At 40.7% G+C, this 14,001-nt stretch overlaps 1 protein-coding gene across 1 annotated transcript in view; it reads left to right on the forward strand.

The window, feature by feature from the left end:
* VMP1 (vacuole membrane protein 1) overlaps positions 1-14,001 on the forward strand; it is a 144,912-nt gene that overhangs the window by 41,297 nt on the left and 89,614 nt on the right. The window lies entirely within an intron of this gene.

Genomic DNA, 14,001 nt, shown 5'->3' on the forward strand with positions numbered 1-14,001 from the left:
AGCTTTTTTTCTAGCAAGAAAGAGCCTATAGTGTTCATCTGATTCTCCAAAGACTGTGAAATGTTAAAGAACCATTCTTCTAGAACTTTTTAAAAAAATATATCTATGTTTGGCTGCCACTAGGTGGCATTGCTAATACAGCCAATATACTGTATTATATTTGCAGTTTCTATTCTGGATAAATATATGTGTGTAGAGCAACTTCACCCAAAAACCAAGCCATCAAATGGCTCTACTAAGCTAGGAGACGTATTCTGTTATTTACCTGTATTCATGCCTGCCTAAAACGAGTTTACGCATGTAAGTAAAAAGGGCATTTCTTAATAGTTTTTCGCATTCATTAATTAATTAGTTCAGCAGTTAATAGTCTGCCTTTATGGCCAGCTTATGTCTGTAATCCCAGCACACTGGGAGACTTGATGCAAGGAGTTTAAGACAAGCCTGGGCAACAAAGCAAGACCCCGATTTTTTGTTTTTTCTTTCCTTTTTTTTTTTTTTTGAGATAGAGTCTCACTCTGTCGCCCAGGCTAGAGTGCAGTGACACAATCTCGGCTCACCACAACCTCTGCCTCCCAGGCTGAAGTGATTCTCCTGCCTCAGCTTCCTAAGTAGCTGGGGTTACAGGCGCATGCCACTACCACCCAGCTAATTTTTGTATTTTTAGTAGAGATGGGGTTTCACCATGTTGGTCAGGCTGGCCTTGAACTCCTGACCTCATGATCCGCCTACCTCAGTCTCCGAAAGTGCCTGTAGGCGTGAGCCACCACGGCCAGCTGATAAATTTGTTAATATATGTTTAAAGGTATCATAGAGTTAGAAGAGAGTAAAAGAATTATAAGACTAAGATCTAAGTTATACAGGAAACCCAAAAAAGAGAGACTGACCAAGGATAGGCCCTGATTAACCTGCAGGCTTTGAATTTGAACTCTAAAGAGCCACACTTTAAAAGAAGTGATGAACTAGATAAAAGAAACTTCACGGGTACTGAAGCTCAAGTTTAATTTTTTTTTTTTTTTTTCGAGGCAGAGTCTTGCTCTGTCACCCAAACTGGAGTGCAGTGGTGTGATCTCAGCTCACTGCAACCTCCACCTCCTGGGTTCAAGTGATTCTTATGTCTCAGCCTCCCAGGTAGGTGGGATTACAGGCATGCACCACCACACCTGGCTAGTTTTTGTAGTCTTAGTAGTGGCGGGGTTTCAGCATGTTGGCCAGGCTGGTCTCGAATTCCTGACTTCAGGTGATCAGCCCCGTCAACCTCCCAGAGTGCTGTGATCACAGGCATGAACCACCATGCCCTGCCTACTCTTATTGTCTGCTTAGAATTGTAAGTGGCCCAGCCCATCTACCCACTAGAAGCAAACTTGTCTGGAGGAAAATAAAATCATCCTAGGTTTTACATTACCTCTACTTAACTCACTGTTGTATTCCAGCTGTCTAGAACAGAGCCTAGTACTCAATAATAGATGCTTGACAAATATATGTTAGATATATTAATGTAAAATAGAATCTTTGCAAAGCCTATGAGAAGAGAGATAGAATAACTGGACTTCTTTTATTGGCAAAACAGTCTGTTCCTGACATCTGAGTCTTATTTGTGACAGTTGATGAAAAATGACCTAATCTATATATAGCTTTTTCTTAATTTGCATAATAGTTTTATATTAAATATCAGTACATTTTATTTCTCCAGCAAATAAAAGTGCATCTACTTCTTGCTGTGTAAACATTATGCTCTTTGCATTCAGTTTACTTAAATTTAAACAAAAAATAGGCGCAATGAGTGTTTTTTTTTTTTTTTTTTTGAGATGGAGTTTCGCTCTTGTTGCCCAGGCTGGAGTGCAGTGGTGCCAGCTCGGCTCACTGCAACCTCTGCCTCCTGGGTTCAAGCGATTCTCTTGCCTCACCCTCCCAAGTAGCTGAGATTGCAGGTGTCCACCACCACACCTGGCTAATTTTTGTATTTTTAGTAGAGATGGGGTTTCACCATGTTGGCCAGGCTGGCCTCGACCTCCTGACCTCAGGTAATCCACCCACCTCGGCCTCCCAAAGTGCTGGGATTACAGGCGTGAGCCACCACGCCCATCCCACAATGAGTGATTTTTAAAATCATTTTATTCAACATATACTAATATGCTTATGTCTCTGGTTTATCTTTATAGTGAGGTATATTGTACTTTGAAATTAGAAATTAATAGCATTTGTAAACTGCATTTCCTCTGTTTTTAGTTCTTATGCAGGCATATTTTTGTTCATTTATTTGCTATCTGCCTTGAACAAACTTTCCCAGCAAGTAGTGCAAGTTACAAATTTCATTCATTTACCTTATTTGAGTTTATATGTAGATTAGGTGCAAAGAAGCTTCTGGGGCTGGCAGATTTTTCCAAGATAGCATTTTTTAAGCTCTCTTTTATTGCATATTGATTCCCCAAAATCCATTGACAGATTTATTTTAGTCTTAGCAAACATTCAGGTTTCCTTTTAGAAGATCTGGTACATGAGTGATTAGGAATGCTTATTTATTCTCTCATGCAGCGGAAATTATATCCCGAGTAAGAATAATAAGTTAATGTTTGCATAAAGAGAACATAGCTGCTGTTGACCTCTTTGGTTCATCTCTGTGCAGCCTGTTTTTGTGAGTCAAAATTTCTACCTTAATAATGGTCTAGACCGGTGCGGTGGCTTATGCCTGTGATTCCAGCACTTTGGGAGGCTGCAGTGGGTGGATCACCTGAGGTCAGGAGTTTGAGACCAGCCTGGCCAACATAGTGAAACCCTGTCTCTACTAAAAATCCAAAAATGTAGCTGGGCGTGGTGGGGGGAGGGGTGGCGCCTGTAATCCCAGCTACTCGGGAGGCTGAGGCGGGATAATTGTTTGAATGGGGGGCAACAAGAGCAAAACCCCATCTCAAAAAAAAAAAAAGAAAATTAGCCAGGCATGGTGGCACATACCTGTTATCCCAGCTACTCGGGAGATGCTGAGGCAGGGGAATCGCTTGAATCCAGGAGGCGGTGGTTGCAGTGAGCTGAGACTGCTCCCCTGTACTCCAGTCTGGGCAACAAGAGCAAAACTCTGTCTCAAAAAAAAAAAAAAAAGGTCTAACCCAGGGCTAGAGAGCGTACTTTCTCTTTTTCGTTTTCTTTTATCTTCGTTTCTTTTTTGAGACAGAGTTTCTCTCTGTTGCCTAGGCTGGAGTACAGTGGCATGAATATGGCCCACTGTAGCCTCAACCTCCTGGGCTCAAGAGATCCTCCCACCTCAGCCTCCCAAGTATCTGGGACTACAGGTGTGCACCACTACACCTAGCTGTTTTTTGTTTTTTAGGGGTAGAAACGGGGTCTCTCCATGTTGCCCAGACTGTTCTCAAACTCTTGGACTCAAGAGATCCTCTCACCTCAGCCTCCCAAAGTGCTGGGATTACAGGCATGAGCCACTGTATCCAGCCTCACTTTTTCTGTAAAAGGTCAGATCTGTAGCTATTTACACATCGTGGGCTATCCAGTCTCTGTGCAACTACTCAGATCTGTCATTGTAATGAGAAAGCAATTACAGACAGTACATAAATGAATGAATGTGTTCGTTTTCCGGTAAAACTTTATTCATAAAAAGAGGTAGCAGGCTGGATTTGGTCTGCAGTTTGTAGTTTGTTAACCCCTGCTGTAACTCATTGAATGACAGTAGTACCCCAGAAGAGACATTTTGAACCTGGGACCCTTAATTAGAGCTAGCTGTCTTCTAAGGATTTTTGTATGACATCTGTGTATTTGGTTCACCCATTTGCCAAATAAGTACTATCATTTCTGTCTTCTTGATCAAGAAATAACAGGTTTAACATGATGCTTTAGAAAAGAATATAGTTGTGCATATGCTTGAGTTGTATAAAAAAAAATTAAGAGTAAAAAAAATGCTTTTTATGAAGGGAAAAGCAGATGAATTTCTTCCAAATGAGCTGTCTGATGACAGGAAGATTTGGTTCCAGTTTCATGTAACCATTGGTATGTTCAATTCTTCTTAAATACCAGATTTTACAAGATTGCAACCATTTTGAGGAATAAATAACTTATGGATTAAGTTTAGATGTCATGTGTAGGATGAACATTTCCAAAGATCTAAGGTACCACAGTTGTGAAATTATAATGGATTAGGGATTTTTGTTAAGTAGATTTTTAGCTGTTCTTATTTTTAAAAAGTAGCTATGTAAGATGATAGACATATTAATTTGCTTTACTATAGTATAACCATTTTGTTATCTGTATGTATACTATAGCATCATATTGTAAGCCTCAATTATGCACAATAAAATTTATTTCTAAAAAGCATAGGCCAGGTGCAATGGCTCGCACCTGTATTCCCAGCACTTTGGGAGACCAAGGCAGGAGGATCACTTGAGGTCAGGAGTTCAAGACCAGACCAGCCTGGGCAACCTAGTGGGACCCCGTCTCTACAAAAAAAATTTTTTAATTAGCCAGGTATAGTGGCATGCTCCTGTAGTCCCAGCTACTCGGGTGGAGGTTGAAGCCAAGGTTGGAGAATCGCTTGAGCCAAGGAGGCTATGATCGCGCCACTGCAGTCTAGCCTGGGCGACAGAATGAGACCCTGTCTCAAGAACAAAAAAAGGTGTAGATGTTGTACACAATTAGGAGAAGTGATGGGGTTATTTCCGTAGCTACCTTGTAATTATTCCCCACTAACAGAGAAATATGATTCATAATTCTGTAATTAACCAGGTTAACAAAAACAGGAACTTCGGTACTTGACTATGAGAAATGTGTTCTGGACATGCTCCTTATATGCATGTACATTATGATTCATCAAGTTACCAGACAAAAAGATGATTAAAGAACCATTTGTAAACTGTATGTAACATTAAGGATTTATAAAGGCTGTTCTTTTTTTTTTTTTTTTTTTTTTTGAGGCGGAGTCTCGCTCTGTCGCCCAGACTGGAGTGCAGTGGCGCAATCTCGGCTCACTGCAAGCTCCGCCTGCGGGGTTCACGCCATTCTCCTGCCTCAGCCTCCCAAGTAGCTGGGACTACAGGCGCCCGCCACCTCGCCGGCTAGTTTTTTGTATTTTTAGTAGAGACGGGGTTTCACCATGTTAGCCAGGATGGTCTCTCGATCTCCTGACCTCGTGATCCGCCCGTCTCGGCCTCCCAAAGTGCTGGGATTACAGGCTTGAGCCACCGCGCCCGGCCAAAGACTGTTCTTAATAGCAAAGGAGTCCATCAGCTACAATTTACTCTCCTATATAATGTGATGTACAGTTTTTGACACTAGGTGGAGCAGTTTCCTGGCAAAAGGCTTCGCAAAGCCCTCTATCCCTTTCAATCAAGCCCAGCTTCTAGACAAAGAATTGTAAAGAGAAGAAAAACTATCGACAATCATTTTATAATTTAAAAAGATACCCAAATATTTAGCTATAAGTAGAAGGCTGAATATATTTTACAATTTTTCTGTTTGCCATATATTTTAACCATTGGATTTTCTCATGTTTTAAGTGTTAGAGTTTTACTTTCTAGAAGCAGTTTGGAAGTAGAAAAGTTGGGAACTATTCAGTTACATTGTAGAACAGATCAGGTTTTATTAGAAGCTGTAACATCAAGGAGTTATCCTTTGAATGATATCTGTGAGCCATTTGTTTCATATGACCATTATTATAGAAAAAACTTGACTCTTTGTTATCAATTAGATACAAAGAAAGTTGTGAGATATGTGCCCCTGTGTAAGATTTAGAGGCCTGTTTCTGCTTTAAAGTTTGGGATTCTTTCATTATTAAAATATGTGTTAAAAATTGTACATTTACCCTGAAGTGCAGGTCAATTGATGACTAAAAAGAAAACAAAAAAAAATTATACATTTTAAAAATCTGACGTCTTAATTGCTTTTTCATATTTATAACCTCCTCTGTACATGGCACCCTAAGAAAGAAGTACTGTATAGTATTCTGCGCTTTTTAAAAGCTGTTTTTTCCTTAGGTATAGACATTTCTGATATTTTTTGACTCTTGGCTATTGCTGAAAGTAAATATTATTTGGAAAACTGCATTGATATGGGTTGAAATAAAATAGTGAAATAGTTTCAGTAAGTGAAATATTGTAGTAGTTGTTAATACCATAAAGTGGAATCATTCTTTTAAAAAAAAATTGTTAGCCAGCTTCTTCCCTATCAATTCAGCTTGACTTCTGAATATTCCTTTATTGCTCACTTGTCTATCCTCCTTTTAAGACAAAAAAGAAATTACCAAAAGTTAAGGCTCTGGTATGACTTGATACCAGACACTTACAACTATGGCTGTAAGCATGCAGTGACTCAGTGCTGTTTCAGGAAGACCAACAGACCCTTCTTAGAAAAAAATCTATTTGCCTTTTGTTTGATGAAGGCATGAAAGCTCTTCTCTCTGTCTTTCCCTAAGGAATGACTCATATATTAACTCTGCTGAGCATCACCACATCAAAAGAAGAAACCAAGGTCTTCAGGACATTGGGCTGGGTTTTTGCCAAGGAAAAGGGCTATGCACAGACTGGGTAACTTCCTGCCCTTAAGTGTATTAATGTATGCTTAAATGAAAGACAAGAAAATTTAGTTTAGCTTAAATTTGTTGTTGGGCATACATTTTAAACAATTTATACTAGCCCCCACTTTTTTTAACAGCACTCTCATATAGTTCATTTCTCCTGAATACTTCAGTCAACTGTATGATCAAAAGTTGCTTGGGTCTAGAGAACAAAGGCGAAACATGCCTTTTTTTCTTTTTCTTTTTCTTTTTCTTTTGGTTTTTAGATGGAGACTCACTCTGTCACCTAGGCTAGAGTGCAATGGCGTGATCTTGGCTCACTGCAAACTCCGTCTCCCATGTACAAGCGATTCTCCTGCCTCAGTCTCCTGAGTAGTTGGGACTACAAGTATGCGTCACCACGCCTGGCTAATTTTTTGTGTTTTTAGTAGAGGCAGGGTTTCACAATGTTGGCCAGGCTGGTCTCGAACTCCTGACCTCGAGTGATCCGCCCGCCTGGGCCTCCCAAACTGCTGGGATTACAGGCATGAGCCACCACGCCTGGCCAAACGTACCTTTTAATATGGATTAATTCAACATAATAAAAATAGCTTCAAAGACAGTACCTTATAACTTGGAGCATGAACTAATACTGTCGAGTTCATATTTCTTTTGTTTTGTCCAGCAATTTTATACTTGCACTTTTATAGTATAATCTCATATTTCTACCCTATGACCTAGGTAACTGTCATTATTAGGCTTTTTGTTAAACAAAGGAGATGAGATAGAAGTTACCAACAGTAATTTACCAACAGATGTAGAAAACTGAAATCCACATTAATACATGCCCAGGTTCCTGCTTTTTGACAGTTTGTTTCTTTGTTTTTTGTTTTGGTTTTTGGTTTTTTGTTTTGGTTTTTGTTTTTGTTTTTAGACAGGGTCTTGCTCTGTCACTCAGGCTGGAGTGCAGTGGCATGATCATAGCTCACTGCAACCTTGAACTCCTGGTATCAAGTGGTCCTCCCATCTCAGCCTCCCAAGTAGCTGGGACTACAGGCATATGCCACTACACTGGGCTAATATTTTTTCTTAGTAGAGACAGAATTTCACTGTGTTGTCCGGGCTAGTCTTGAACTGCTGGGCTCAAGTGATCCTGCTGCCTCAGCCTCTCAAAGTGTTAAGATTACAAACGTGAGACACTGTTCCCAGCCTTTACTGCATTTTGTAAAGAGAGACCAGAGGCATAACTTGGGACCTTCCTCACAAAAAGAATATAAACACTGGTTAAACTTGTCAGTGCCCATTGGAAATTGATGTTTTACACTCTAGCCTTCTAGATTTATTTGCTGTAGATTAGAACCTTGTTTTTTTACTCTAATGATAAAAACAATGATTTAAAAAATTCTGAGGAGAATTTCTGTGTTTGCAAAAGGGTTTCTGAAGTCCCTTGAAAGAAAACAAAGGTTTTGCAAGTCATACAAACAATGATTTGTCATCTTCTTTTGTTTGTTTGTCACCCAGATATTCCTAATGAATCACATTCCAGACTAACCACTGACTGCTTTTGTTCCTTAGTGAAGAAGTGTGGCAAATAAATGTTTTCCCAGTGAATCAGCACAGGATTCTTGATTTTATTACCTTTGCCCTAAACTTTCCAGACAAAACTAATTGGAAATTTTGCCTTTGGGATCTCACTTGACTTCTGTGTATAGATGATGGATTAGGCTATGAATTGACATTACAGATGTTGTCCAAACAACTCCAGTCTTTAGGAATGTTTTATCAGTTCTGAGGGAGCCGTCTAGAGTGGAAGAATGTCTGTCTGTTTTGTCTGCTTGCCTTCCTTAAAAATACTCATACACACACAACACATATTCTGTAATCTTAATGTGATGTTGTATTCTTCATCTTGGTTGATAAATATACTGCCTAAATTAGGCTAATAAATTAACTAATATGAACATTTTAGGTCTTTCATTTTTAAAAGATGTCTCTGTAAGAAAGGACCGTAAAGTAAACCCAACAGTATTCTATCTTTGGTCTTTTGGATGATATACTGTTTTTCTTGATGAAACATAGACATGAGTATAACCTTTTCAATCCTTTAAATGCTACAAAGTGTGTGAAGAATTATAGTAAATCATGAGCAAGCTGCTATAGTATAAATCCAAAGACTTGAAAAGTTCAAAATCCAGAAAATGTTTTACTTACTTAAAATTAAGCAGCAGTTGGCCGGGCGCGGTGGCTCAAGCCTGTAATCCCAGCACTTTGGGAGGCCGAGACGGGCGGATCACAAGGTCAGGAGATCGAGACCATCCTGGCTAACCCGGTGAAACCCCGTCTCTACTAAAAAATACAAAAAAAACTAGCCGGGCGAGGTGGCGGGCGCCTATAGTCCCAGCTACTCGGGAGCCTGAGGCAGGAGAATGGCGTGAACCCGAAAGACGGAGCTTGCAGTGAGCTGAGATCCGGCCACTGCACTCCAGTTTGGGCGACAGAGCGAGACTCTGTCTCAAAAAAAAAAAAAATTTAAGCAGCAGTGTACATACTAGTTTATCATTTTACTAATATGATTTTTTCACAAATTAAAGTATGAATATATTCACCCCTTTCTTACTAGGACCCTAATTAGTGTTTGTAGCACAAGAATTTCTTTCTCTGGGCTTACATAGATACTACATTATTATCAGAAAACTGTTTAAAACTCTTCACTATCAGATTAGGATGGAGAGAGAGAGGGAAAGAGAGAGATGTGATTTTGTATAATTTTACCTTTCTAGGACAATTTTTTTTAATTCTAAGTTTCTCTTAATTAGAAGAACTAATAGTGTCTTATCATTATTCTTGAAGCTAGAGTAAAAATTGATTACATAGACTTATCTCAATTCGGTTTTTTTTTAATCACTAAAACTCATGAAAGAATGTAAATCATGGAAATGTAACTTTTTAAACATATGTAAAAGGAGTTTTTAAAAGATAAAATATGTTTTTCCACAGACAAATACCTACATCTGCTCTTATTAGAAATCTTACCCTTTCATCTAAGTATCGTTTGCTCTCACCCAGACATACTCTTGCCTAGCCAAGCACTACATCTTTTATCCTGGACAAGGCAAAATTATTCCATTACCAATCTTTGGAAAATATAATGTAATACAGCTCATGAGACTAGATATATGGAACTCTGAAATGAAGCAAATCCAGATGTCCAATATGTTGAAAATAACTGAGCTATCTTGTTGATTTGACTTCATCTAGAATAACTGTACTGAGTTACCAAAAATAAAACAGGCCTTTATTTGCCACTTTTCTTTATCTTTTTTTTTTTAAGACAGGGTCTCACTCTGTCGACCAGGCTGGAGTGCAGTGGTGCGATCTCAGCTCACAGCGACCTTGACCTCCCAGGCTCAAGCAATCCTCCCACTTCAGCCTCCCAAGTAACTGAGACTGCAGGTGTACACCACCATACCCAGCTAATTCGTTTTTTTGTTGTTGGTTTTTTTTTGTTTTTTTAAAGAGATAGGGTCTCACCATGTTACCCAGGCTGGTCTCAAAACTCCTGGGCTCCAGTGATTCTCCAGCCTCAACCTCCCAAAGTGCCGAGAATACAGACGTGAGCCACCTGCCTGGCCTATTTGCCACTTTAAGACATACTCCCTGTATTGATCTTTACCTTGCCACATTTCACATCCTTTTAAATGTGTTCAGACTCATTTTATAGCACAGCATATGGTCTGTCTTGGCAAATATGCCATGTGTACTTGAAAATAATATATATTTGGCTCTTGTTGGGTGGTATTTTCTATATTATTCAAATCTTCTGTGTCCATACAATTATCAGTGTAGTTGTTCTATCAATTAATGAAATATAGATGTTGAAGTTTTCTACTATGTATGTGCCAGGCATGGTGGCTCACATCTAATCCCAGTGCTTTGGGAGGCCAACGCCGGAGGATCCCTTGAACTAAGTTTGAGACCGGCCTGGACAACATAGGCAGACCCTGTCTCTACAAAAAAACAGAAAAATTAGATGGGGCCAGGTGTGGCGGCTTACACCAGTAATCCCAGCACTTTGGGAGGCCTTGGTGGGAGAATCTCTTGAGCCCAGGAGTTTGAGACTATCCTGGGCAACATAGGGAGACCCATCTCTAAAAATAATGGAAAAAAATTATCTGGGCCAGGTGCACTGGCTCATGCCTGTAATGCCAGCACTTTGGGAGGCATTGGTAGGAGGATCCCCTGAGCCCAGGAGTTTAAGCAACATAGGGAGACCTGTCTACAAATAATGAAAAAAAATTAGCTGGGCTGGGTGGTCTGGCTTACACCTGTAATCCCAGCACTTTGAGGCAGATAGATCACTTGAGCCCAGGAGTTAGAGACTAGCCTGGGCAGCAGGCAAAACCCCATCTCTACAAAAAATTAGCCAGGCGTGGTGGTGCACACCTGAAGTCCCAGCTACCCAGGAGGCTGAGGTGGGAGGATCACCAGAACTCGAGAGGTTGAGGCTGCAGTGAGCCAAGATCTTGCCACTGCACTCCAGTTTGAGTGATGGAATGAGAGACCCTGTCTCAAGAAAAAAAGAAAAAAAATTAGTTGCGTGTGGTATCTTGCACCTGTGGTCCCAGACAGGTGGATCACCTGAGGTCAGGAGTTCAAAACCAGCCTGACCAACATGGTGAAACCCCATCTCTACCAAAAATACAAAAATTAGCTGGGTGTGGTGGTGGGTGCCTGAAACCCCAGCTACTCAGGAGGCTGAGGCAGGAGAATCACTTGAACCTGGGAGGCAGAGGTTGCAGTAAGCTGAGATCGCAGCATTGCACTCCAGCCCAGACAACAGAGTGAGACTCCATCTCAAAATAAAATTAAATTTAAAATAAAGTAAAATTTCTAGCTATAATTGGGGATTTGTTCATTTCTCTGTTCTCCCTATGTTGCCCAGGATAGTCTCAAACTCCTGGGCTCAAGAGATTCTCCCACCAAGGCCTCCCAATGTGCTGGGATTACTGGTGTGAGCCGCCACACCTGGCCACATCTAATTTTTCCATTTTTTGTAGAGAGAGGGTCTGCCTATGTTGTCCAGGCTGGTCTCAAACTCAGTTCAAGTGATCAGTTTTTGCTTTATGTATTTTCACACTCTGTTATTGGGTGTATACACAATTAGAATTGGTCTGACTTCCTGAGAATTAGACCGTTTATCATTGTGAAATGTTCCTGTGAATCTCTGCTAATATTCCCTGTCCTTAAATCTATTTTGTCTAATGTCAATTTAGCTACTTTATCTTTTTTATGGATTTTTTAAAATGGTTTTTCTTTTCCCGTCTCTTTACTCTTTCTTTTCTGGGTTCTTAATATTTAAAGTAGGTTTCTTTTTTTTTTTTTTTTTTTTTTGAGACGGAGTCTCGCTCTGTCCCCCAGGCTGGAGTGCAGTGGCCGGATCTCAGCTCACTGCAAGCTCCGCCTCCCGGGTTCACGCGATTCTCCTGCCTCAGCCTCCCGGAGTAGCTGGGACTACAGGCGCCCGCTACCTCGCCCGGCTAGTTTTTTTTGTATTTTTTTAGTAGAGACGGGGTTTCACCGTGTTAGCCAGGATGGTCTCGATCTCCTGACCTCGTGATCCGCCCGTCTCGGCCTCCCAAAGTGCTGGGATTACAGGCTTGAGCCACCGCGCCCGGCCTAAAGTAGGTTTCTTACAGACAGCATATACTAATCCAGTCTAACAGTCTCTGCCTGAATTCATATGTTTGGTCCATTTGCAATTAATGTAGTTATCAACATGATTGGGTTTAAGTCTGCCCTCAAACTGTTGTATCTAATTTTTTATTCCTTTTTCTTTTTTCTCTGCCTTCTTTTGGACTGGGCGGGGGGGTTTGTTTTGTTTTTTTGTGGGGTTTTTTTTTTTTTTGTATTGAATTTATTTGCTTGTTTGTTCTACTTCTTTTTAAATTTTTAGTGGTATAGTTAGGTGTAATGATGCATGCCTGTGGTCCCAGCTACTCGGGAGGCTGAGGTATAATCTTATGAGCCCAGGCAGTCAAGACTCCAGTGAGCTGTGATCACACCACTGCCCTCCAGCCTGGGCAACAGGGTGGGACCCTTTCTCAAAAAAAAAAATTAAAAAAATTTTGTGGTTGTCCTAAGGTTTGCAATATGCCCCATTAACTTACCGGGTGAACAATGAAGTATTATTTTCTCATTTTGTATATAATGTAACAAACAACCTTATAATAGTGTTCTTTATTTTCCTCCTCCCAAAATTTATAATTTATGCTTTAGTTGTCATACATTTTACTTCTTATGCATTTTACTTCCTCATATGTCATAAACCCACAGTACTGTTTTGAAATATATTTTTTTGAAATATATTTTCCCTAGGGCCCAGATTCACAGGTATTTTTTTCTTCAACACTTTAAAGAAGTAATTCTGATGTCTTTTGGTTTGCATAGTATTTCTGATGAAAAGTCTGACCTATTTTTCTCTGTAGATAATGTGTTATTTTTATCTCCTCTATTTTTTTTTTTTTTTTGTGAGACAGAGTGGCTCTGTCACCCAGGCTGGAGTGCAGTGGCACAATCTCGGCTCACTGCAAGCTCCACCTCCCGGGTTCACGCCATTCTCCTGCCTCAGCCTCCCGAGTAGCTGGGACTACAGGCGCCCGCCAACACGCCTGGCTAATTTTTTGTATTTTTAGTAGAGACGGGGTTTCACTGCGTTAGCCAGGATGGTCTCAATCTCCTGACCTCATGATCAGCCCTCCTCGGCCTCCCAAAGTGCTGGGATTACATGCGTGAGCCACCGCGCCCGGCCTATCTCCTCTATTGTTTTTCAGACTTTTCCTCTTATCATTGAATTACAGCAATTTCATTATGACATGATTGTGATGATTTTTAGCAGTTTGATTATGTTTTATTTTCTTTTTTCGAGATGGCTTCTTGCTCTGTCGCCAGGCTGGAGTGCAGTGGCACCATCACGGCTCACTGCAATCTCCACCTCCCAGGTTCAAGCCATTTCCCTGCCTTAGCCTCCACACCCAGCTGATTTTTGTATTTTTAGTAGAGATGGGGTTTCACCATGTTGGCCAGGATGGTCTCGATCTCCTGACCTCATGATCTGCCCACCTTGGCCTCCCAAAGTGCTAGGATTACAGGTGTGAGCCACCATGCCCGGCCTATATGTTTTCTTTTCTTTTTATTTCTTTTTTTTATTTTTCTTTTCTTTTTTTTTTTTGTATTGGCCTCCAGTGATGAGATCTCAGCTCACTGCAACTTCTGCCTCCTGGGTTCAAGTGATTCTCCTGTCCCAGCCTCCCCAGTAGCTGGGATTATATGCACTTGCCACCACGCCCGGCTAATTTTTTGTATTTTTAGTAGAGATAGGTATCACCATGTTGGCCAGGGTGGTCTCGAACTCCTGACCTCATGATCTGCCCACCTCGGCCTCCGAAAGTGCGGGGATTACAGGTGTGAGCCACTGCACCCAGCTTATATGTTTTATTTTCTTTGTGTCAGTC

Source organism: Trachypithecus francoisi, unplaced genomic scaffold (genome assembly GCF_009764315.1).
Source record: "Trachypithecus francoisi isolate TF-2019V2 unplaced genomic scaffold, Tfra_2.0 Lachesis_group20, whole genome shotgun sequence".
Classification (NCBI taxonomy): Eukaryota; Metazoa; Chordata; class Mammalia; order Primates; family Cercopithecidae; genus Trachypithecus; species Trachypithecus francoisi.